The sequence below is a fragment of the Cheilinus undulatus genome, linkage group 4 (genome assembly GCF_018320785.1).
Source record: "Cheilinus undulatus linkage group 4, ASM1832078v1, whole genome shotgun sequence".
NCBI lineage: Eukaryota > Metazoa > Chordata > Actinopteri > Labriformes > Labridae > Cheilinus > Cheilinus undulatus.
Genome location: NC_054868.1, coordinates 38950943 through 38977839, shown reverse-complemented (window position 1 = coordinate 38977839; position 26897 = coordinate 38950943). Strand labels below are relative to the sequence as shown.

At 38.9% G+C, this 26897-nt stretch overlaps 1 protein-coding gene across 6 annotated transcripts in view; it reads left to right on the top strand.

The window, feature by feature from the left end:
- Positions 1-26897, top strand: part of gab1 (GRB2-associated binding protein 1) — an 81318-nt gene that overhangs the window by 14379 nt on the left and 40042 nt on the right. Inside the window, exon 1 of one of the 6 annotated variants that reach the window (XM_041784515.1) lies at positions 10213-10334. The exons of 4 other annotated variants lie outside the window; for them this stretch is intronic. The gene's annotated coding sequence lies outside the window, so the exon portion shown is untranslated. Of the gene's footprint in view, positions 1-10212; positions 10335-21273; positions 21409-26897 lie in introns of those variants that run through there. One more of the 6 variants, XM_041784514.1, reaches the window with a different exon arrangement.

Here is a 26897-nt window from a genome sequence, read left to right as displayed (position 1 = left end):
GGCCACTGTGCTATAAACCACCAGCGAAATTTCAGTCATGAAAAACATCTCAAAGTTTATAAAATTGAGCTTCAAAATCATATAAAATGAGGCAGTAAAATCTGCTCTAGGACTCTGTGGGCATGTTGGTTGAGTGAACTGAAGCCACACCCACTCAGGAGAAATGCTATCCTCTTCACTTTACATGGACTTCAACAAGATTTAGCATTGGATTGAAGTATTTTTTAACCCAAAAATCAATAAGCTTTATTTAACGTTTTAAGTTAACAGATCATTTACTTAGTAATGTTTAGTAAAATTGATACTTTCCTACGTTTAGGCATGTTAGGGTTGATTCTTAGCTTCTCCACACTCTGTTATGCTACTGTTGAGTTACCTCACACTGATGCGTCCTCCTTTTGTCATTTAATAGTAGCTGGGAAATGTTTTTCAAATGCACTACGACCACTGTCTTAACATGAAAGAATGGAAAAAGTATATTTTACTATGAGATAAAGTTTTCCTGAAATTAACCTGAGTCAAATTTTGATTAAGTAATGACTTTATATGATCTGTGACAGGCAACCGCTCAGCTTGAGACCTGTGATCTGGATGTATCTCTCTGACAAAAAAGTAACTTGTCAAACATCAGCCATCACTTTGAGTTTTGTGCAGCACAGTAAAAAGGTAAAATGTCTCCTCTAATTTGTTCAGATAACAGCAGCATGGAGTGAGTGCAGTCACTTTGCAGAGTGTGTCTAGATTGGGATTATTTGTAGTTCAGAGCTTAAACTTTAGTCCATAAAACAAACTTTAAAGTTTTAGGAATGAGGATGAACAAAGAGACAAACCTCACCGGAAATATGTCCACTGATCTTGCTTTGAGGGCATTATGGCACAATTGTACACTCTGCCAATGTTTACAGTTGACATACTGGCTGTAAATATAAGCAGAATTAATCATATCATATCTAAATACCAATAATTTACTTTTTGAGCTATTTTCTACCAATACTAAAATCATACCAACAATATTTTGCAGCCGTACTTATGTATTGCGATAGTTGTATTGTATTGTATTGTAGGTCATGGCTAACATGGAGCATTTTGTAAACAGATGTCTTTTTTTTTGCCTGGTGCAGCTGTTTACTGTCCTTTGAGCCAAGTCCACCAGCAGCTCATAGAGAGACTCCACTGTGCAGGTTCTCATGTGGAATTGGTTTTCCTCTTTAAAACTCAGGAGCAGAACCTCAGATGTGTTTTCTATTGGAGTCAGATTCTCTTGAATTTTAAAATGAGGCTTTTGTGCTACCTGACACTCTGCCAAGTCGAACAGTTTTCAAGTGAAGCTATTATTAAAAACAGATGACAGAAAACCTCTCAGCTATTTGCCAAGGCCAAAAGTACACATCACAAGTTCTTTCTATTACTTGTGATTGCTCAGATTCTCAAACACATCGATGTGTAACATAGATCCAATTTAAGAATGTTTTTTCTATAAATAAAACTCTCACACAAACTTAAAAATTCCTCATGTTTCAAGAACTGCCACTCCAGGCAGTAAAAATAATCTGTATGAAAGCTGCTTTCTATTTTCAGACTGTCGCTGTAGTTGGTTCTGGACATTGTATGAGAGCACAGATGGCCAAAGATGCTTTACAGCAACAAAAACAAAGAGATTGCAGGGGTCTGCGTTCCCATCAGATCAATGTTTGTCTTGTCTTAGCAAAAAACTACAAACAGAAGTTGTGCCAAATGAATGATAATGTGCATTCCTAGAATTCTTGCGAAGCAGGGGAACCTTCTTCTAGGCTAACACTGTAGGGCCATGAATATAGATGCAGTGACATGCATGCTGGGATATACCACAAAGGCAATCAATAACTTTGTCATTGTTGCTCAGGGAGTGAAATGGGATGAGAAAGACTGGAGTGCTTGTCAAAGCAGCAGCATTAGGCAGTCTCCAGTGAGAGCAGCTCTCTGTTCTCTGCCTCTTTCTTTCCGTTCCCAGTGCTTCTTGGCAGGCGCACACAGCAGGAATGTGAGGTTGCACTGTGCTCTGCTTTGCTGGTCTGCTGGGGTGTGAGCGCCTGGTCCTGGGCTGCTGCTGGCCACTCTGCTCAGGGTAGGATGGGCTAGACTGCACTGCACTGTGCTGCAATGCAATGCAATGCAACGCACTGGCTGATTGTTGTTTCTGCAGCACTGGGGAGGGAAGAGGAGCCGCTCCCTGGCGCCCCAGCAAGGCACGGCCGCCCCTTCCTGTGTGAGGCACTGATGGCTACCAGATGGCGGGGGGGAAAGAGAGAAGGAGGGGTCCTATTCTTTCTCCCTATTTTTCTTTATCTTTCTGCATTTTATATTCTATTATTTCATGCATCCCCTATTTTTTTGTCCAAATTGTTTCATATGAAAATACACATTTTCCTTCTTGTTCTGGAGGATGAAAAAGAAAGTGATGCAAGGTACGATTTAGCTGTATCTAGGCCATATATACCATGCTGGCTTTTTCTAGGTGTTATATATCCTTAGACACAAAAGATGACACTGTGACTCACTTATGAACATGACTCACTGAAGTATTGTATACTTTCTAAGCCCACTCATGACACATGCTCTCCTGAAAAGACCATCACTGCCATTTAAACATCAAACCTTGTCAACACAGTAGCTGTTGTCACTTTAGATTTCTGCACACACCTGTTGAGCTGAGGCTGAGGAGTTCATGTGGCATTCAGTGGACTTCTGGAAAAGTCATGAGAAGGAGCATGCTGAGTCTGATTGCCCAGTCCTCACCAACAGGAGGCCCCCTAAACTCACTGCACACTGAGACCATCAGTTACTCTTTAGCTCACAAATGACCTCAAGGCATCAGCCTCATGACATCATAAATATTACACTGCATATTTTAGCAGTAAGATAAGTATAGTTATTATACAATCATATCTCAAAAAACACTTTGGCTTTGACTTAGAGACAAAAATGACTAATGATGAATGCATATATAAGCAGTCCCATAAAACAGAGATACTATTTAAGTTGGATGTGAGGAAAAAGTATTTATTGACTTCTTTATTAACTCACAGCTCACTTCAACTGTAGGAGCAAATTCTAACATTATGTGACTTTGTCTCATCCAAATACATTTGAATTAGAATCATAGTTCAATTCATTCAATCTCACTAGGCTGTTAAGAGGAATTGTTGTTTATGACACTTTAAATCATATTTTAGAGTATGACTTGATTTTTTAAGTGTAACATTGCCTCAGGGTTAGAAATCATGGACTGAAAATATTATTAAAAACTTACTCATACCTCCCACTGAAGTAGTTTCACCAAGTTTTGTATATTTGAATTTAGCAGCACATAGGACTATTTTTATTTTTATGATCACAGTATTTGCCTCTCCACAATCAGAGAAACCTGATTGACTGGATGCAACAACTGAGGAGACAAGGTTGTACTTGTACAAAACGCAAAAGGACAAAGAAAACCCAGAGAGGAGTAAAAAGCGGATTAGTGCTGTTAGATGCTCTGTTGTCTATATAGGTCATAACAGACAGCAGTGCTGAACAGACATCCTCCTAACTCTGCCATCAGATATTCTGTTCACTTGATCATAATATGACTGTAACTAATGATACAGTGCCAGACACTGACTGATGGTAAGTCTCTATATAAAGTAAATTTGGTGATGTTATAATTAGCAATCACCTACGATTACAATTTACATTAAAATCAATAAATTAAAAACAATAATTTAAAGAGTGCAGGTTGATTTGCAATGAAGTGCAGGAAGTTGAGGTCACAGTAAAAATGTCTAAACACAGGCACTGTTCCATGGTCTTGCATTGCTGATCATGTACGATAGAAGGGGTAACAGAACTGAACATGTTTTTTCCTCTGTTCAGTCCTTGCATGAGGAACAAGAAGGTGGAATATGTCACAAGAAGGCAAGGTGTAGTGGTAGGGCTGGGCGATTATGGCAATAATCAAAATCCCAATTGACTGAACTTTTTTTTTAACCTCGATTACGATTAATGAATGATTATTCCAGCCCAACCTCCCCCTCTATTTTCTGAAAATATTTGTATAATTCTTAAACAAATACTTGAAAGGACCATGTACAGATTAACAATTTATGGTTATTTATTCAAACAATTTAGATAAAAACACACATCCGCTGAAATGATTTTTTTTTATTGTAAAAAGTCAAATTTTCCAAGAAAAGTAGAAATTAAACAACTTGTATTTCTTGCTAACAAATTAAATTATTTTTAAATTATTGTAATAAAAGTAGAAGATAACTTTGCTGCCCACATTGCACAGTAAGCTCCATGTTTGATGTTTGAGGTTTAGTGGACTGGATGGTGCATGACTAGTACTTCTTCTCTTGGGTTTACAGCAGGCTACATGACTTGCAACACCTGACTACCTATCACATGACTACACGGCCAGTAGTTTGTTTTTAAGGGGGTGGTACATTAGTAGAGAGAAAATCATTGCCCAGCTCTATATAGATTTTAGTTCTTCAGAGAAGAGCTCATAAATAAAGAGGAACCAAACCAAGAAATCAGAGTCAGTCAGTAAGTGAACCTGTGAGCACTCAGAGAAGGCCAGTCAGATTTAACACAGAGTTCAGTGATGAGTGAGACGACTACAACCAGTGACAAACTCAGAGTAGTGATAAACAGTTTTCAAAGACTGTAGACACTTGGCTGAAACACTCACACAGCACATCGCCGTAATCAATTAAACGTAGAAAGGTTACAGATATAAGACGTTTATGAGCTCTGAGGGAGAAGAAGGATTTATTTCTATAATAAAAGCATGGTTTCACCCTAGGGGTGAGTACTGGCAAGAACCTCACGATACGATACCCATCACGATACTTGGGTCACGATACAATAGTATCACGATATATCAGGATATCATGATAGTGTGATATATTGCGATATTCTACACAGTTAACTAAGAAAAATATATAGATGATGTATATGTAAATCACACAATATGTTGGTGGTGTTCCCGCTATATTTCACAGCAGCAAGACAGAGCTTGCAAACGACATTTCCTTTCTCTAACTTGCTGTTTGTGCTTCCCGGCTTAACTTTGAAGCCTAAATGCTTCCAAATGTCTGCTTTGAATTGTGCAGGTGTCGTTATTTTGTAAGCCATGTGGAGTCGCGGAAGTCATATTTTACTAATAACTCGGCTAAAATATGAGTTTTTACTTTTTACAAAAAAATCGATATTAAGAGTTGAAGTATTGATATTGTATCAGATGTCAAAGTATCACGATATATTGCCGTATCGATATTTTTTCACAGCTCTATTTCACCCTGAGTTTGGTGACCAAGTTTGCGATATGTGCTTTGTACAAAAGCTCACAATCAATATGAAAACCTGGATATTTAAAGGTTGAGACTAGCTCAATAGGCCTGCCTTTCAGAGTTGTAACTGATGATATACTCCTTGGTAATTCACTTCAATTAGAGAATACCATGAGTTTGGTTTTGTCTGCATACGAGATTGGACAACATTGAAAGCAGACAGTAAAAACTTAACTGAAATGAACAGCAATAAATAATGGTATCATTAGCATAAAATGATACAAAGCATTTAGCAGGTGGTCGCACATATTGTTCATATAAATAGAAAATTAAATAGGTCCTAAGACTGAACCTTGAGGCACACCTTTAGAGACCCCCAGGTTATATTCAATGTTCTGTATTCTCTAAGTTGCTCTAATGTTTTTTCTCAAACAGTTTAAATATGCTAAACCTGAAAATTATGCAAATTTATGATACTCTGTTTTTTGATAGAATGTGTTCTAAAAAATACAGTATCCATTATTTTTAGATTTGATATCACCAAAGTATAAATTCATAAAAGAAAAATAATTAAAAGAACTATATTTTCAACTCAGAGCAGCAGAAAATGAGGTTGGGGGGATCAGTGCAGGATATCAAGCAGCTAGAAGGAGTGCTGGTAGTAACAAACAAAACAATGATGCAGAAAAATATTATGTTATTTTTTTGATTGTTTCATAGTAGTTACTAGAGCTGGGAAATTAATCGAAAAATAATCAAAACCAACATTTAGAGGGTAACGTAAACCTGTCGTGTCAATTATTTCCATTTTTTTCCCTTTTCTTTGACAAAATTTGACTTTTTATGAAAAACATTTTCATTTCAGCTGATGTGTGTTTTGATTTCAAATATTTCAATAAATAACCATAAAATGTTTATCTGTGCCTGTTCATTTCAGTTGTTTGTTTTAAAATTATACAAATATTTACAGACCAAACAGAGTCAGAGGTTGGGGGTGGTATAATCGTTCATTAATCATTATTGAGGCAAAAAGTTCAATTAATCGGGATTTTGATTTCTGCCATAATCGCCCAGCCCTAGTAGTTACACTCCAAAAGGGTAGAAAACACTTTCAAAACTGTGAAGACAGGTGCATCGTTTCCTTTGTTTTACTTTTGAACAGCTCCCTCCCACTTGTGTTTGTTCTAGGGTTGTACGGTATTTGCATTCGTCCTGAACCATCATGGTTCAGTGCAGGTAGTCCCATGAAAAATAAATTATGTCTGAATTCTTCCTATAGTCTGTGCTCTGAATGGAGCAGAAAGGCAAGATGACCGTATTACCCGCCAATGTAAGTGACAGTAACACTCTTAACTGTTAGCTAACCACTTTTAAAGAAGAAGAGGAAGAAGCAGGGAATAAGATACACAAAGAAGACACTTCAGCTACATGTGCAGTAGGAGAGGAGTGTCAAGACCCTCCAGGTCCTTCTTCCTCTTGACAGCTTCTTAATGATGTTTTTAAAAAGCATCTTGATGAATAGAAGAGAGGGCCAAGCACTTAAGTAACATTTAACATTCAAAGGCCATACACCAGGGGTCCTCAAATGGTGGCCCACGGGCCACTTTCGGCCCGCCAGCAGGTGTCATCTGGCTCTCGAGACATTTGGGAAAAAAGATTGAAATTTAAAAAAATATTAATTTTTAATTTTTACCCTCTTAGGTGTTTAAAATACAAATTTTCACTCATTTATCATGATTTTTTTTTTATAGTTATAGCAAGGAAAGGTCATACTACTGTGAAAAAAATGAGTTAGATATGGTATGTTAACTGTCTTTAGAGCAGGGAGGAGCATCGTAAAAAGACACATCATACACGGCAGACTGCTTCATCACCTCAACTCCTCACGAGGCTGGTACAGACTGCATGATTTTTAAGACCAAAGGAGACGTATTTATTGTCTAATTTAACATTGATTATTTTGTTGAAGATGAAGAATTTAACCACCATTCGCAGCTGCAAGGACTCTCATTGAGTCCAGCCCTTCCCGCACCTCTGATAGGTTTTCTGCAACTCAGGCCTTAACAAATGTCAAACCAAACTTCTATCCCTGTGGGGGATTAAAACAGCTGCTCTCAGGATAGCAAACACTACTCTGCATAATTATCCGTCAGCTCCAAATGCAGACATCGTATCTCGCTTTGGTGATTAAGTTCAGTGTCAGCCTGATTTAATCCCTCATTATAAAGAATCTTAAATGCCAAACTAATATCAACTACATTTATTTACATACAGTTCAATTTTATGTCAACAAGACATGCAATTATGGTCTTGATCATTAACGTTTAAACGGGACATAGTTTATAAATCCTACGAGTATTTGACTCCAGGTCTCGTCGAAAAATGTTAAAAATTACTCTCATAATGATAAAACAAATTGTTTATAACTGAAAATGTAATCCTAACCTGGACACAGGCCGTCCTATGACATGAGAGATCAGCATTTTTGGTCTTGGTGCAGCGCTCAAAGACATAATTACGCACGGAGATGCACCACTTGAGGACGCGCGCAGGGATGTCAGGGGGACTCAGAGAGAACGGATGTGCAGAAGAACGACTGTTGTGGCTCAGACATGTACTTAAAAGTCAAGTTTTCACTCAGTAGGTGAGGTGTGGACTCTCTTTCTGGACTCTGCACTCATCCTAGGTCAGGTGAAATAATCTTAGGGTCTGATCAGATGTTGTGGATAAAAGGTTGCCATTTTAAAGCCATTAACAGTCATGCTGAATGAATGCTTATAATCAGTATTCCAGTCTTGTAAATTTAGCATCAGTGGGTCTTAAAAACATTAAAAATGCGAAAAAAAAAAAGCCACCTGATACAAGGACAGCATGACTGACCTGTTTAGATTACTTGTAAATAAATCCTCTGTCTGAAGTGTAGCTAATTAAGCCATACTCTGTGTGAGGGTATATATATATATATATATATATATATATATATATATATATATATATATATATATATTTATAAACATCCAAGAAATCATATCTGGCCCTCAGCTTTCTGTCCTTGAAAAATATTGGCCCCCAGGAAAAACTAATTGAGGACCCCTGCCATACACGGTTAAATGTGTATTTAGACTCTGTTAAAACGTTCCATCCTGTGTTTACATGAGTTGTTGTGCAGTCCTTCACTGACAAATATAGTTATCATTTGGAATGGGTAATACACACTTTAACCAGTATACATATCTGCTTATAGCCTTTAATATGCTGTTAACAACTACTTTGTGATGGTGTCAAGGCACCCCACATATATCATAAATATGAGAACTTGTACTGTAAAATACACCTTTTTTATTTTCATCAACACGTTGTATTAATTTATCATTCTAAGGAGACATAAGACTATTCATTTCTGTGTTGCTTTTAATTTATAATCTTTTTTCAAATGTTTTTTCTTTTTCATGTTCAATATGCGAGAGCCTGTAGCAACTATTACAGGTAGTTCTCACACTAGAAGGATCAAACTATAAGTTACACTACTGTCACCTTAAAAGTAATAAATGAGGAAAACTTAGGAATAGGCTTATACATATTGGGACTTTATTTTCCTTTTCTACCAAAACCAAACCCAGCAGTGGCTCCTAGTCCCTAAAACTTTTTCATTATGCCCTTTGTGGACTTTTTTTTTTCAATTTACCTCAGTAAACAAAACAATGCTGCATGCTGCCTGGACACTATGATATTGAAGCAATGATTGTAAACCGTTTTCATGATAATTAAACTTTGAACGGTACCACTATCCATGCTGCAGTCACCATTAAAAGTGTTACAGTTTCAACTCTATTTTGTATGCTAGTGGCATTAAGAAGAAATGTTCCACTGTGAAAACCCCTTCCCTTGGAAAGGAAATGGAACATGCAAGATGCAGGGTACAAAATAATTCCCAAAAGGTTGCTCAGTTGATTGGACATGTGTTTTCTGTTTGTATTCCCTTGGCTAGATTTGGAAAAGAGACTTTTCCAAGAAGCTTTTGTTGTATTTCTCTGATTAATTTAAGCTCTTGGAGAGGTTTGAAATGTTGGATGTTTGGAATAATCAGGTTTGAAGGAGGCTTTTGAAGATAGAAATATGTGTGACTGTATCTGTTCACATTTAACTCCAAAGGTTCACCTGTCATCTCACTACACACACACAAACACACACAGATGCAGCTGGCACTCTAGTTATGCAGTGCTGTGTGATCTGACCCCAGCCGCTGTGTCTGCAGCCCCTTAATATAGCCTGCTGCTGTCATGGTCGGGGTTTTTTTTGCCCCCCCTTCTCTTGCTCTGTGCACCAATCTGAGTGTGTGTTTGTCCCAGCCTGAGACCTGGCTGACTTAGACAGGGGGTGTTTGGGTGTCAGCCTGGAGACTAGATGTGAAATATTGGTACTGACCTGTGTAATTTCCCAAGTTACTGTGACTCAGACAGGCCTTCAATAAAATGGCCTGCATCTAATCACAGTGAGTATGTCCTCTTACTCGGTTTCAAACATCAGTTTCTCAGTGTAGTAGGAATCCTCCAAAGAAAAACACAAATGGACAGAGAAAGATGGATGGCTCTTTGCTATTCACCAGCAGCCCTGCTGTGGCTGCTGTCCCTGATTGCATTAGAGTTACTATGGTGCTGCCTGATATCTTCGGCCTGGCCTCAAGCCAGAGGACGTTGTTGAACTTGTGCACACATACACACGCACACACAAACATGCAATGATAGAGACGGAGAGATGCAACTGAGACCCTGACTCTCACTGAGCGTTGGTTTGCAGCCTGATTGGGAGCTTTGAGTCTGGAGGACCTCCTCCCCTTGTCCACCTACTTTCTTGGTGTTTCTCTGAACTTTACCCTGGCACACTGCTCTTCTTTTTACTCATACTGCAGGAGTGTATGAGGAACCTGTGGAATACCTTATGACCATTTTTTTGTCACACTTTTTAGCCCATGGCTGTTGGATAGCTACCTACTGACTGTTTGAAATCAAAGCAGAGCTCAAGGTTGGTGACTTGCTTTATTTGACTTTTAATTAGAAATTGGAAAATCTTTAAAACAACCTGCATACCCCTTTTGGTTAGTGATACATGAAGCAGGAATGAAACAGTGATGGCAACCATGATAAGATTTCCCCACGGTTATCATACTGTTTAAGTTTAGTTATCATTAAAACCATGAACGATGATTTTACAGTAAATAATGTCCAGACAGCATGCAACAAGGGAACGTTTATTGAGGTGAATGGACAAGAAAAAAACAAAACAACCTGGGACACGAGACATGGCTGTCTATCTCCTCTGCTCTCTCGTCTGCAAACAGTACCCAGCCTTCAGCTTGGAAAAAAAACCTTCTTAGAGTGTGGGAGTATGCACTTACTGGCTTTTGCTGCTTCTCATCTGCACAGGTCATCTGTAAAAGTGGTCCCAAACTCTGTAGTAAGTTGTGTTAGTTAAAATTATTAATCTAATGTTGAAAACCGCATTGAAATCAGCTGAATGGACATTAATGAGCTCACTTAATGAGCTAAAAGATGGTTGTATCATGCTTGCAGGGTCAACCGACGATTGCAGTGTAAATATAATGTCATACTGTGCTCAAATGTAACATCATAAAAACTGAGTTTTTGACAAGAAAGTAGAATAAATTTCAGTCTAGCTCTACTCAAACTATACCACTTATTTTTACAATACATTGTTATTTGTGGTGGATGTGAATTTTGGACTCAGAAGGCAGACCAGACTAGACGAAGTTTTAAGGATTTTATTGAACATTGATGGTAATAGTGCAGGGGGAAAGGGGGAATCCAGGAGTCCAGGTAAGTGAGGGGATTCAGTGATTGAGAATGTGCTGGGTTTGGGCTGGTGTGGGGCAGAGTGTGAGGCACACTGGCGAGAGGCTTGGGATATTCTGGCACTGAGGTGAGGCTGAACAGCAGATTTGAAGAAGCACTGATTACAGAGTCGCGTCAGGTGCGGCCAATCAACCTCAGTGCCCACATGGGGGAGGGGAGCCTCAGAGAAAGCACAGTGAAGTTAGACACTCAAAACCATGACACCGGAAAAGGAAGCTGACAAAATAAAACCAAAATAAAACCCAGAAAAACCAAAACCACCACAGTACCCCCCTCTTAAGGACCCCTCCTGGCATCCTTCTAGGCTTGTCCGGGTGTGCAGCGTAGAAGTCTCGGATGAGGCTATCATCTGGAATGAACCGTCTGGAAATCCACGAACGCTCCTAAGGTCCATAACCCTCCCAGTCCACTAAAAACTGGAATCCCCTACCACGGGGCTGGATGTCCAGGATCTTGGTCACCATGAACGCGGGATGGTCATCAATGACCATCAATTGCTCTTTATAGCCCACTGTATTGGCTTTGATAATGTTTTTTCCAGACAGCTATTAGCACTACTATATAGAAACATGTCTGCTAACCTTGATCCTTTTTGTAGTCTCCAGCTTGGAACGCCTGGACTTTTCCTCATAAAAACAGGTGTAAAATCCTCATTTTCTGTTCTGTTTTTATCAACTTTGAACCTAAACTATCTTATGGGAATGAGTAGTTTGTATTTAATTGTATTACTCCATACCAGTAGCAGCTACAGTGAGTTTGGCAGTTTGGGAAGAAACTTGACACTTTGTTTGTGTTTGTACTCCATATGGTCCAAACACCGCATGCAGTTTAATTTGGGTATTCCCTGGCAGGAGTTTTTTGCTCATTTTACCCAGAATTCTAAGGGTTAAAACATGTAGTACTAAAATAGCAGAGACTTGTTTTGACAACCCCAGTAGTATCTTTGTTAACTTTTTTTGATATAAAACTTGAGTTCATATAGTTTGAATTTATTTAATATGACATATCAGGACTTTGACCATTTTCAGCAAATTTTAACAAAACCCTGATAATACTGATTACTAAGGTATTTTAGGTCAAGATAATATTGATATGAAATTTTGATATCATTACATCTCTACTGTTAATATATTCTCTTTGTAGATTGATATCCTGACCAGCTGTACAACAATAGCCATCCATCATTTATGACCAACAATACTAGTCACAGATGTTCAACATAAAAGACACAGCTGCAGTTTAGCTGAGATTTAAGGGCTTCTTTTCTTCAGTGATCAACATTTTTTGTCCTATAAAATAAATTATGAAGTGTAGCAGGTTGCACCTGCTGTTCTGGTTTGGTCTTTAAAAGAAAATCTGCGTCATATTTAATGTTCTGGACCTCAGATATCTTAAATTGGAGCTTTTTGTTAGTGGTATAAAGTTTATATATGCTACAGTCTGTGTTCTTCTGTCTACCTTTTTTCCTGAACTGTGTACACATTTGGCCAAACTGCACTGTTTCAGGCCAATTGGGGCTGAAAGGAGAATTGTTTAAGCCTCTCTTGTCAGCGGTCAAGGAACAACGTGATCATGTGAACCAAGCCTACCATGCCAAAGGAATGTGTTGAATTCTAACCATGCGGCTTTGACAAGTGCATGTGACTTGGTGCAAGTGCTCAGATTGGTGAAGTGCAGGAGAAGCAAAGGCAGATAGAATGAAAACAGAGGAGAAGATAGAGGGCAGGCAATCAGAAGAAAGAATGCTCTGGATTTAACTGTCAAGGTTATGAGGGAGCAAAGCATGTAATATTTTGACCTTTTGCTTATCTGGGAAGAAAAGTATTAAAACCGAAAGACCAAACAACAAGGAGATACTGTGGGAATGTGATAAACCCGCGTTTTGGGGAGTTACATACCCTGAAGTCAGATGAGCCGGGTCTTTATCTCTAGTACAGCTTTGCTTCTCATGGCTGCGAGTGGGCAGCCATCTGCACTCATAAACCGTCCTCAGAGTGTGCAGATTGAATAGGGCACTGTATGAGCAAGGGTTATTAAGTACATTGAAGCTGGGAATCATTTTCAGCAAAGATTCTCATTGGTTATATAAAGAGCTTTGGTAAATGTGGTGTTAATGTATCAGGGAGTAACACTGACTATTTTTAGTATTTACATGGAGACACTTATTCATCTTTAGCAGCTCGTGTTTTCTGACCAAAAACACATCAACAGAATTTCCTTTGATATTAAAAGTATATTTTGGTCAAACTGTGACTTAAAAGCTGAAAAAGATGTGAAATTAGAGATGTCATTTTGTTTCTGCAAGGATCTGCAGGATCTAATAAATAAAACACAATACACATAATGGATTCACACAGTACTGCCCCCCCGCCTGTTGCTCACTGTTGTGCTGTAGAGTAATAGGTAATGATTGGTGACCTGGATTTTGCTCTTGCCACCACCAACCACTGTGAGTGTGTTGTCCTTATATAGGAGGATTAGTTACTACAAATTTTTAAAGAAAGAAAGACATCTTGAAGCTTGGTGATCTCTCTCTTGTCATGACTTCTTTAAATTTACATCATGAAGACTCCTTATTCAAACCTCATTTAAATTGTATTGCTGTTTGTTTACAATCTGTATCATTAGCAGGGTTTGTGCAGGGTCTTGTATTCTCCTAATAATCAGATTAAAAGCTCAGCCTGAGTTAGAATACGTCATGTACAGACCTTGTTAAGAACAAACTGGACCATATGGAAACAAATATTACTTTGTCTGAAGGAGATGGATTGAGCCTTAACAGCAGTTATTTTTTTTCTTGTTACTTCTTACTTCTTGTGCTATTTTAGGTCGTTGCACTACTGGATCCAGGAAATCAGTGTATTATGACAGAGAAAGTATACCATTGAAATTTTCTTCTCCAGACTGAAACAGAAATGCACTGATTGCAAAGTCTTTGGCAGATTCCCATTCCCATTTCCTGGTCTGAACTGTTGATAGAAGAGAGGTGTGCTGTTAATCGATAAAATTGTTTAATTCCGTTATCAAATTAGCTGGCGCGGGATTTACAAGTCGGTTAATTTAATTACCTATTATTTTTTTTTATAAACACAGGCTTGAAATCCTGGTCTATAATGCTCTTTTAAACTGTAATGAACCTCCTGCCACTAGAGGCCGCTGTAGCTTCAGTTAATGGCTGCTGCCTTCTTGTCTGGCATTTCACCAGATGTAAATGTGAGAAGCTTAGAGGTTAGCATGTAGCAGGAACAGTGGGATATGTTTTTTTTTTAACTACAGGGAAAAAAAGTGGTATGTAGGCTGTCAAGGGTTTAACTCGCATTTAACTACTCACCTGAAGTGAAAAAAGGCGACATATCAAAGCACAATATGAATCTGCAAAGAGGAACGAAGGCTGGAGGCGCTAGCTGCTAATGTTAGCTACGCTGTAGAGCGTATATCAGGCTAACATCACACCCACTGTCACAATGGCCCTGTGAGCAATTTGACTGTTTTCTAGGGATTTTCTACTCTTTAGACTAGTCGGTTACATGAAATTTAAATGAGCGTTTAGCCAAATAGGGAAATAGATGCTTAGGAAAATCCTTAGTTGATACCAATAATCCTTTTATTAAGAACTTTAATTGAGAAAAAAAGTGTTTTATTTTGCATATACAACTTATTTCCATTAAAGAAAAGTAACAAAATCCCTAACGTTTGATTACGTTAACAAGTCTCATTATCATTAAAGTAAATCGCCCCCTGAAAATTATGTGTATCACAATAAGCTCACACAGAAGTATAGTGGTCTTTGTTTTGTTTATTTTTTCCATTCAGCATCTTTAAATCCATTCAGCATCTTTGAATCAAAATTTGCTGTTAAGCAGACCTGAGTCTGTCTCATCACTCATCACTTTCACTTTCACCTCTTCACCTTCAGGCACATCAGCATCAACACTGGAGGTCTACAGAAGGAAGTTGTGGTCAGATGATTTTTTGTGTTATTATTATTTTTTTTAAACACATAAAGGTTTCCAGATTGATTCCAAATTGACATAACAGTAACACTTTAATGTGTTAATGTTATGTTACTGTTACAAGCTGGTGTAGACCAAAATGCCAATGAAAACTCTTTGTCCCAGTCAAGCCTGGCAATAGGTTAGAGGCACGATACGTTTTTCAAAACAAAATATAAGCAGTGAAAATAAGGTCCCTTAGATTAAGAATTATTTGTGGTTAAATATCACGATCTTAATATTGATAGAAAATAATCACGATTATCATTTTGTCCAAAATCATGCAGCCCTATAGCAAACCCCTCATTTCCTGTTTTCTCCTGTTTATGTTTTGACACAGCTTGTGTTGAAAGTGAATTTATTCATGTCAAGTAGAATGTAAGAATTTATCTAATGGACACAGGCCATAGACTAGACTTCAGAACTACCTCATGGAGCCAGGAATACATCAATACAAACCCCCAAATACACCAGTTCATGCATTTTTAGACTCTTTCCTTAACCTTAATATGAAAAATTGGGTGTGGTAGTTGACTGAAGAGGTTATTAAAAGTTTAAGGACAAATATGGCGTAAACTGTGTCTTTATCTAACTTTCTAGCTCTTTTGACATGCACTAAATGACCCTAAAGTCACAACACACAAATGTCCAAAATTGACTTTACTGAACCAGGCAAATCACGCATTGCTTTGTGGTCTTTAGAAGTTAAACACCTTTCAAGAGAAACTGTGCATGAGAGATGGTGAGTGCAGGTGAGCTAAGTAGGAATAAGTGCTTGCTGTTAGAACACATCTCCAGGCATGCCAGCAAGCACACACCCACAGAATCCAACCCACAGCTAAAGGCAGAGGACATTTTTGTGCTGACATTGTATTGGGCCCCTTTGCGTAATAGTCGAGCTGGAAAAATATTTTGCATTGCTACCTTTGCTTGCCCGTATTGGTGGCTTAAAATGAATGTGTAAGAGGGGATTCCAAGCATTCTTCTCTTAATGTGAATCACTGTGTGGGAATCACACTAACACACATGCAGCGTGCAGCCTTCCAGGTATGTGTTCACGCCACGAACATTCCCTTTCAACTGAAAGTGAAGCAGTATCAACTGAATGTGACAACAGAGAATGGAGGTGTGTACCAGTTTCAGGCGACTGGCTGAAAAAGGAGGTGTGTCTTTAACTTGACAAGCCTGGGCATGCTCGACTGCTCAGGCTTCATGCAAGACCTAAGAATAAGTATGTTGTATTCCTGACCCAATCAAGGGGGCATCAAAACCACAGACTGGAGAAAACATGGGATGAAGTTTGAGTGACATCATGACATTTTGTTATTGAAGGGGGGCTTTGGAAGCAAATCCATAGAGGCTGCAATTTGAATAAGTCTTTAACAAACAACGAGGCAGTGCTGGGGTAAGCCCTCTGACAAACAGATACACCATGATGGCTCACAGTCTTATCAGCTATGCTTCTAATTATACATAACGTAAACTTTTAAGTTACAGAAACAATCTCTCCTCAATGAAATGCAAAAGTCCAGAATCATGAATCCCAACCAGTCACAAAAAATGCACTCAAATCTTGTTCCATTTGATTTGCTGCAAAACAGGCACCACTTGTCCATTTTTTTGCAACATCAGTGGCAACACAGAAGTGCATATCAGAGCCCATTTCCTTATCTCTGTGTACGGTACCTCAAGCCATTTCCTAGTGGACGAACTGTTGTAAAAGAGGGGCTAATTAGATCATGTCTAAGGCAACCTCTCACTGGCCACTAAATGTAATTTGGAATAATTTTCATTGGACTGATTGGATTAGACTGCTGCTGCTCACTGCATGGACAGAGATTTGGTCAGACACACACAGAGTGAACTAACATGGAATTAACAAAGTAGCGAGTGTCTGATACACACCACACTTTTTGTAGCTTGATTGGTTTATATTAGGATAAAGATGTAGAAAGTGTGTTTAAATTTGACCCATTTAAGAATAAAAAACCAGACACAAACACACATATAACTCACTCACCCACAGATGCTTTTCAGGCCTGATTATAGAGAAGTCATCCATCTCACCCTGCAATGGTTCCCTACAGGAAGCAGTAGGACTGTCATGAGTCTGCCACTCATCCCACAACCTGCTGTAGTGTGAAATCCTCTACTTCTCTAAGGGGTGCAAGGATATGCCACTGTAGGCTCATATTGAGATACAACATTTGAAAATATCTCAAATATTACATTAAATGACATCTTTAAATCTCATGAATTCAATTTTTTTTCAAGACGTGTGCATGTGCTGGAGTGAATCACAATCTTTGCCATGGATTCAAAGTGGGGCGGCACACTTTAAGGCATGTGGGCACAGCTTGCTTAACAGTGGCTGATATTTTTGGTGCTGCCCACCTATCTTGGGCCAGTGTATTGTAGGTGTGCTGTAGCGTAGAGGCAGTGTGCAGTGAGGGGCTGGGGTGGGCAGTTGTTGCCAGGGGGAGGTGGTGTGTTATTTTCAGTCCCATTGTGTCTACTTCCTGTGGGTCAGGGGTTATTGGAGCAGGGTGTTGCAGACTTTACGGAGTGAAGCGAAGGGGAGGGAAGTCAGCAGGGTAGGCAGGAAAACGGCCAGACTCACCCGACAACAGTGGTTGGTCAGCAGCTTGCTTGCCTCACCTCTCGCGCTATGTTTCTTATTTTTATCAACGCGAAGCTTGGACTCTACGGAACCAGGTAAAAAGCCATGAATTGATTCAAAACAGCCAGTGACCTTGTCATTCAGTTTTTAATTGTTTAGTTGATTTCAGCTGTGATGGGCATTTTGAAGATGATATTAGCTAGTATCTCACAACAGAGACAGACTTCACTATTAAATAGCTGTTTTTCAGAAAGTCTGACAGTGTTGGTTTGGGGCAATAGCACGCTAATAATATGGACGACATGAAGTTGGTAGCTGATTGACTCGTGTATAACCTAAGCACCGACAAGTTTGAGGCATTGGGTCCACAAGAGTATTGCTAACTTTGACTCATTGTTATCAGAAGCTTAATAACATATTCATCCAAAAAATACATATAGATTATAATCATAAAACAGCATTTTTAGTTGGATGAGTGAGTATCTGTCTTGGACAATCTGTTGTAGAGGATTCATGTGAAGAGATTGGTAACTTGACTGTTGACAGTTCCAGTAAGAGTGATAAAAACTTGTGTGATAAGAAGTTTGACTTTTTGCAGTATTTCAGTAAGAAATCTTGGCTCCATAGAAACCAGGACAATCAGGAAAGGTGTTATTGATGCCTTGCCTTGTTCCTGCAAGAAAATGTCACATTGTTTTGAAGGTTAGAGGCAAGCTAACTTCCATATAGTATGGAGATGCACAATTTTATTGACATGATGTCTGAATCAGCAGATATTTGCTTATGAAGTTAACTATTGGTATGGACAGACATGAACATTTCTGACATACTGGCCAAGTGTACGATTGAGTTTGCTGAGTTTTAGGGAGGACCAAAAGACCTTCATCAGCTGAAGTCTTTTTCTTTTTAATACTTATTCCTTGAATTTCAAAGTGTCAATTAAGGACTGAAGTTTTAGTTATGAACTACATTTATATACTCTATATTGGTACTAATATCAGTATCAGCTAAAATGAATTTACGATATCAAATATTGGCAAAAGTCCAGTATCTTGCATCTCTAATGTAGTCTAGTTGTTCTTATGTTCTTTTACCTGCAAATGTGGAGATAATTATCAATTCTGGTAATTCTATCAAATTGTGTCAAGTTTTTCTGTGGCCCATGATTGGCTACACTTCACTGTGTGATTAAGGCTTAATATTACTAAAGCTTAAGGATGCACAATATTGAAGTTATGCCAATATAACAATTCATAAAAAATAATATTAGCCAATACCAATACTTAAATGATATTTAGAACTTAAACTTAGGATACACAAAACTGAAAGTTTCAGGATAAACTTATAAATGTATGTCAGCCCCTACAACACACTCTAAAGTTAAAGGAATGATGATGAATAAAGGAAAAGACTTCAGGTGTCTTAAGTCTGTTAATCCAGCCTAAAACTCCTCTAACTTATTCATACAGCCAGTATTAACAGCTGACAGGTAGATTTTAATAGCTAAAATGTTGGTTGTAAATATTGGCAAAATTTGAAATATCTGCCAATTCCGATATCATACCAGTAATATCATGCATCTCTACAAAAGCTACACAACTCATCGAGATATTTTTCACAAATAACTGCATTTTCCCTTATTAGGCCACAGTGTCTTTTGATTTGATCTATTAGACTATCTAGTCTGTCAAACGTTAATTCTGATGGCTCACAAGTGAAGCTCGATCAATACAGTCAGCTGACAATGTAGTCAGGATTTGAGTCCCTCTTGTCTGGGACAATTTGTAATATTTTCAGGTGAGAAACCAGTGAGATATGCAACTTTATTGCTCCAGAATGCACTTTCCTTTACATATAAAATGATTAATGTGCAGTTCTGTGAAAACGTATCCCCCTCCCCCTTTTCTTTTTTTTGCACATTTGTCACACTTCAATGTTTCAGGTCATGAAACAAATTTTGTTGTCTATGTATAGACAAAGATAACCTGGGTAAAGAGAAAATGCCATTTTAAATAATGATTTCTTTTTTTAAGGGATTAAAGCCGTCCAAATCTACCTGACCTGATGTGAAAATGTAATTGCGGCCCTTGTTAAATCATGAACTAATTGTGATTAACCACATTTTTTGGAAAGCTGAGTTCAATTTTGTTAGCCACACCCAAGCCTGATTACTGCTAGACCTGTTTGATAAAAAATATCCCTTTAAATAGAGCGTGTTTGACAAAGTAAAGTAAACTATAAGATCTCAAACAGAAACACATCATGCTGTGATCTAAGAATGTTCAAGAACAGATGAGAAGCACAGTCATTGACATGTATCAGTCAGGAAAAGGTTCCAAGTCATTTCTAAGTCTTTGGGACTTCGGGGAACCATTGTTAGAGCCACTATCCACAAATGGAGAAAACTTTGAACCCTGGTAGACCTCTCTAGGACTGGCCGTTCTACCAAAGTTATTCCAGTTCTTTGATGACACAGCCAGGAGATGGTGGTGATATGGTTTACATTTCTTACTCGCAGTACAATAATCAGGAAGTAATTCCCTTTTTTTGTCCTTATGGCAACACAAATGTAGCCCAGCATTCAGTTCCAAGTTTAATGAGGGAGACTTCACTGTCCTCTTTGCTCACACAGGTCTGAATCCAATCCACAGTTTTCTGAAGACATAAGCGGCAGCAGCAAAAGTTAATATAGCAAAAGTTCTAAAGTTAGCTCCCGACCGACCCCCAAACACAACCACAGTGACAAAAGGAGGCAAAACAGGAAATCTTTGTGCCGAGAGTGTGTGTTGGGAACAGATGACCAGGAAGATAAAAAGCGCTAACAAAGTGGAAACTTCCACTAAGGGATGTTATTTTGCCTTGTGTGTGTTTTTTCTCTCATTTTCTCTGTTTCACAAAGCCCCGTGTTTCCTGGAAAACACAGAAAGAGGTAGTTGGTTTAGTTTTGATGAAAAAGCAAAATACTGCGAGTTTCCTACATTATCGGCTACAACTGTGCTCCCTCAGTCATACATGATGTGAAGTAGTTAATGTTTAAGCCTGCTCACCGTGAGTTAATGCTTTACCCTGTAAGTAGTGCACGGTTTAAGACTGGATGCAACATGTCTGGAAGTTTGGTAGGGGTGCCGGAGTGGGACCTGCTCCTTTTTCAGGGGGGTTCAATTCTGTGTAAGTATCAGATCTAGCATGTGATTGATTGAAAGGGGATTGAATCATTGCTATGTCTTCTGAAAGAACACCTCTGACAGTTTAGACCACATATCAGACCTTCACGTCCTCTCATTTAATCATCCCCTTTGCCACCTTCCCCCTTGCCCTCCCTCTCCCTTTCTCTCCTTTTCTCTCTCTGTCTCAGTTCTTCCCTCCCTCTATAGATAATCGAATGAATGACTCTGAATGATTACTTGACTAGGAGTTCCTGGCCCCGCCTTACAACACAGAGTTAGTACAGAAATGAAAGCAAGTACACAGTTGTGTATCCAAGACGCCAGAGTAAAGACACTAACGTCTTTCAATGATGAAAGGAATACGTGCAGAGGACCTCGGAACTTTTTGACGAGATTATATCTCCAACAAAAATCTCAGAGAGCAAAATAGGCACAGCTAAAACTTTGGTAAGCATCACTATTTCTTCTTCTGAAGTTTTTTTTCCTTTATTAAATTAATTCACTGATCTTTCTCAGTGCAGTCTTTGTTCAAGTCATCTAGATTGTCTCTCTTTGTATGATAATGACTAACAGGCTGGTTGCTCTTTCACTTACTTTTCAAAATTTAAGAATCTTGACATTTTCTTGTTGTTTGTCACCTGTGAAAGCCCATAAATTAAGAGCACCTGTTTGCCTGTCAGCCAGTCTTTCATGAGAATGTTGGTCTTTGTGTGCGCTATTTGCAAAGATAGCAGTATGACTACTAAGGTCTGTGTTCTTTGGACAGTTAGCATAGATTGTTAGGGCTGGGGTCAGATGGCGCCTGGCTGGGTGAGAATTTCACAGCTGCACATGAAAGAGGAGCGACTGTGGGATGGTAAATTGAGGTTGTGTGTACACCAGCGGGAGATGACTTGTTTTGATCGTAGGTGCTCCTTATGGATCGATACACTGCTGATACAGGAAGCACGCTGATGTATGCTATGCTCTCAGAAGGAGCTTCCAGTGTTAATAAAGCCCTCTGGCTTTGAAACTTCCAGTTATATCAGAAAGTGTTAACAGAACCAGACACAAACTGGACTATTTTTATCACACACTTGAAACATGGGTCACATGCACACCATCTATACATTACACAGCAGATGTCGGGTTTGCCAGTTTATTTCTAGCAAAGGAGGAATGCACAAGTGTTACCTCTACAGTATGTGCCCAGCTGCACCAAACAAATGCTCTGTTTTTCTGGTATGGAGCTGTTTGGCCTGGCTGCTGCTGCTGGTTGGCAGTTTTGCACCTGTTTGTGTTCTGAACCCCATTCACTTATTATGTGGTTATAAAAAAATAAGGTTGTGTAATTGCTTTTTAGGAAAGTCCTCACATTGTTATATCACTGCATTAAATGTCATTAAAATGAGTGCTTAACTATGTACTGTAGGAACCTATCTTTTTTTAAGATATGTCTTGGGGCTTTCCATGCCTTTATGCTATAGAGGAGGATACTGGATGGAGTCAAAAATAGGGATGAGAGAGTGGGGGTGAGACGTGGGGAAGGAGCCACAGGCCTGACTTAAACTCAGGCTGCCTAACCACATAGGGCGCGACCTAACTTGTAGGCTATCTGTGCTCGGTTCCTGTGGTTTTTGGCAGCAAATTTTGACTGGTAACAAAAATGTGTCTGAGGTCTAATATGCAGATATTTACAAATCACTTTAAGCCAATTCAGCCAATCCCTGTAAAAATATTTTATTGTGGTTTAGATTTGAAAACATCAGTCCTTAAAACACACTTTAAAGAGTAAAGGATGACGGCAGAGGTGGGAGTAAGTCACTCATGTGCAAGTCAAAAGCAAGTCTCAAGTCATAACCTTCAATTCTCAAGCAAGTCCCAAGTCACTGTGGTGAGAATCAAGCAAGTCAAGTCCCTGCTATAAGTCAAGCAAGTCACAAGTCAAGTCATACAAAAATCGGATATCTGCACTGAATAAGTCCTTTTACATTATTATCCAAAGATGATTAAAGGAATACTTTTATAGGGCTTATGGCCTTAAAAATATTGCAAGTTAAGTGCCCCTAGAAAATACTGACTTTAGGATAACTTTATAATGTTAACAAAATCAATATTCTTCACTTCTCTTTTTTAAGGCTACTTTACAATGTAAGGTAATAATGTAATAATATGTTTATATTACAAATTCAAATTAAACATTTACAAAGCTGATGATTATTATTGCGCATTTGTATGCTATTAAGTGACCCTCAACAAGGCCCACATTTCATTGCTTTCAAAAAACTTACAAAATTTGATCAAAATTTGATGAATTTGATCATCAGAAAATAATGTAACTTATGTAATTATTAATGAAGCAACATCTGCCATGATAAAATCAACACCTGCGATGTAATCACCAGACACCCGGGCGTCTGGACCCATTGCCTGGTCATCATATCAGAAAATTATAGGGCTGACAGCTTCAAGTCGATTGGTCGATTAATTGATTGGAAAGCTTTAGGTCGACCAAGATCACCCTGGTCGGCGAATCCCAGACTGCTTACGAAAAGCTGATCCACACAAACTTTATATCATACACACACGCAAACAAATCCATACCACACACACACACACACATACATGCAAACACATCCTTTCTTAACATTTGACCCATTTGACAAGCCAATAAGTTAGCTAAAGACACTTTCACTGCACATTTTTATGAGAAGACATATACATTAAGTAGCTTATTCAAGCTATGTTAGTGTTAGCAAACGGTAGTTTTCTAACAGCCATAACAGCTAGCTAAAAGACACGTTCACGTAGCTTACCTGTCTTTGTGGGTTTTCTAGTGACAGATGAAGTTGGAAGTTGTGGTGGTCGTGTCACTGATTTTTGAGCTGCAGACCTTGCATAACGCTGTTCTCTTCTTCATACCGTCATCGGCAACATAATCCTTGAACCCAAATTGAATTACTCTTGGTCTAGCTGCCTCCATGACTGCTGCTCCTGTGTTGACCTGCGGACCTCTGTTAGTCCATGCTGCGTGCTGCATGCATTGCACTGTCAAATAACCTGATCATGTTTCAAAATAAAACATAATTTTTAACATAGTCCAACTTAAAAAAATGCAAATATTTAAATTAAAAAAGTCAAGTCCTTTCGAGTCATCGGTTTCAAATCTAAGTCAGGTCTCAAGTCATGAAGACAAAGTCACAAGCAAGTGGAAGCTTTTATCAGTGTTCGTCAAGCAAGTGTCAAGTCCTCACGTGACTGAAGTCCCCCACCTCTGGATGACGGTGAATACAATGCTACAAATTCATTTAGCTGATGCTTTCATCCAAAGCGAAGTACACCTGACAGGTGTTTCAGGTGTTTCAGGAGTTAAGGACCTTGCCCAAGGGCCCAAACTGGATACTGAGTATGCCCTGACTTTGATTTCATCAATCTCTTATCTCAAACATGACTTCTGATGAAGTCAGGTTTGATCATGCAAGTTTCTGTGAGATCTTTCACGTGTCAATCTCCACTGTGAGATTATTACTAAGATGGCAGGTGTGTTGTCTGATGGTTTGGCAGTCTAGTGTGTGCCTCTGTGTAAGATTTGCAGTGTGTGGCCAGCCTCACTTTCTCTAAAAATCATGGCATTCGATTACTAATTTTTGCAGTGTTATTTACCAAACTTAAATTGCAACATGCCTTAAAAGACACATACAGTATAGAAGGCCCTGTTATTTTAATGTAAGGTCAGCCCTCTGCAGGCAATTAAACCTGATGTCTCATTACTGAGGAATTCTGGATCTTAAGCTTTTGGTTCTACTGGAAGAACTGAGACTTCAAATGCTCACTGTTGTGTCTCTGACCTGTGTGGGAAGATGGGGCGCTTTCACACAAAGCAAAGATGTGATGCTCCAGTTTAACAAAGATTTGTTCTTGTTTCCTTTTTGGAGAGGAGAGAAGTGAGGGGTTGGCTCTCACAGGGGAGCAGCGCTGTTCTGTGGACATGGACAGCAGTTCACATGTTTACGTCAAGTTGGGAGTTGCAGTTTCTGATGTGGGTGTTAGTTTGAGATGAAAATGTTGGGGTTCGACTGGACACAGAGAGAGGAACTTGCGCTAGAGCTCATGCAGCTTCAGCCTCGTTGAGCAGTTTTGGAGGTCCTATCTGGAATTTTCACACTACTGTCTTTGTTAAACCCCATTGTCAACTTGAAATTTTGTCATTGCTGCAAAGGAGAGACAGTTTGATATAAACTACTAGATGATTTATTTGAACAGCAAATCTTTGTCATTTTCGGCTGCAACCTGGTGCGGTGGGAGAAGGTATCCCTGGTTGGACTGGGCTGTGCTCTCTGAGTACTGTCTTCCTCCTGTGGTCCAGTGGCGTGCTAAATCGGTTCAATATTTTCCATAGGTGTTTATGCTAGTGGGCTGTGTATCAGACTACCTGTTCAGGGTGTATCTCACCTAACTACAGCTCAGATTGGCCTCAGCCCCCCAAGAGCTAAACAGGTCTTTGTCCTTTGCCTTTCTGATTCAGTTGAGATGTACTGTTTCCTAAAATGTCTGTGGAAAGCAGGGAAATAAAGAGACAATTTGATTGCATGTTAGAACTCTTTGTCTATTAGATATTAGCTTATTTCCTTGTTTGGTTAAAGAAAATCCCACTCTTGTTGAGAGCTTAAAACCATCATGGTTAGATTGAAATCAGTTTAAAGTACTTATGAAAATGCAAAAAGATACAGTTTGCAAAGCCCTTATACATGAAGCTGCTCAGGAATGTTTGGCAAAATCAATTTTGCTTATCCACAGTGTTGTGCATTTTCCTTATGGCATACACCCTATTGAAAAGTAAATCATTTCATCCAACATGCATTTGATTAGTTGCAAACTGAGCTACATTAAACCTGCATGCAAAAACAAGCAAAAGACTAGATTGTACTGCACTGCCTCATGATTAGGCAGAATCTGAGTATTCTGCACTTCTAAGCCCTTCCTATCCTTGGTTCAAAAGAGCCCCAGTCTCTGTGACCAGCTATCTTTGCAGCTCTAGCAGAAGTTTCTGGGGTCAGTGGGCTGCCAAAGCAGAGCTTTTGTAAAGCAGGCCTGTAGAGGAAGTTGTCCATTCTGGGGCATCTCTGACCCTCCTTTTATTCAGAGAGCACATAGGAAACAGAATCATAAAGTCTCCACAGGAAGCAGAGCAAGGCTCAGATCCAGCAAGGAGGAAGGAGCCTTCAGATACAACTGGAGAAAAAAATTGCAAGCATAGTTATTTGTTTTCGATTATGAGCCCTGCAAAGAGCTGCCATTAGTATGGGAATGAGGAAAGGAATACTTAGCTGCTGTTGTTCAGGGGCAGAGCATTGCTAGCATCATTAGGCCAGGCAATGTAAGTAGAGAGGCAAAGCAGATTTAAAAACCCAAGATATATTCTGCCTTTATTTTTTATGTGATGTATCCTCTTAAAGATAATGTTGTTTAGAGCATAGCACAGTCACACAATTTAATGACACATCAGTGTGTTTAAAGGAGGGAGATACAGTTGCACAGTCCAGGCTGCTTTGTTTAGTCTCTGTTGTGGGATTATAAATGAAGAGGTTTTTTTATACCAGAATTTGAATTACAGTATGATACTAGTAAAAATCTAATGATGTTGATACCTTTTCAGGAATAGAATAAGACCTTCAGGGCACCAAAACTGTTTGAGTTATTTTTGATTTTCAGCCTTCTCATTCAAGGCACACTAAAGTCACTGTCACTAAATATACCAAAACTAATGAGAAATACTGTGTTAATAGCAAGGACATTTAGAGGATTTCCTTAAAAATAATGTATACTTATACAAAGTACTTCCCCTGAATCATCATTAATAATCCAGAATAAGTGCATGCAGTGATAACTTTTCTCATTAAAGACATGTTATAGGCATCAGTGATTTTGCAGCGATGTCCTACTTACAGTCAGCAGTC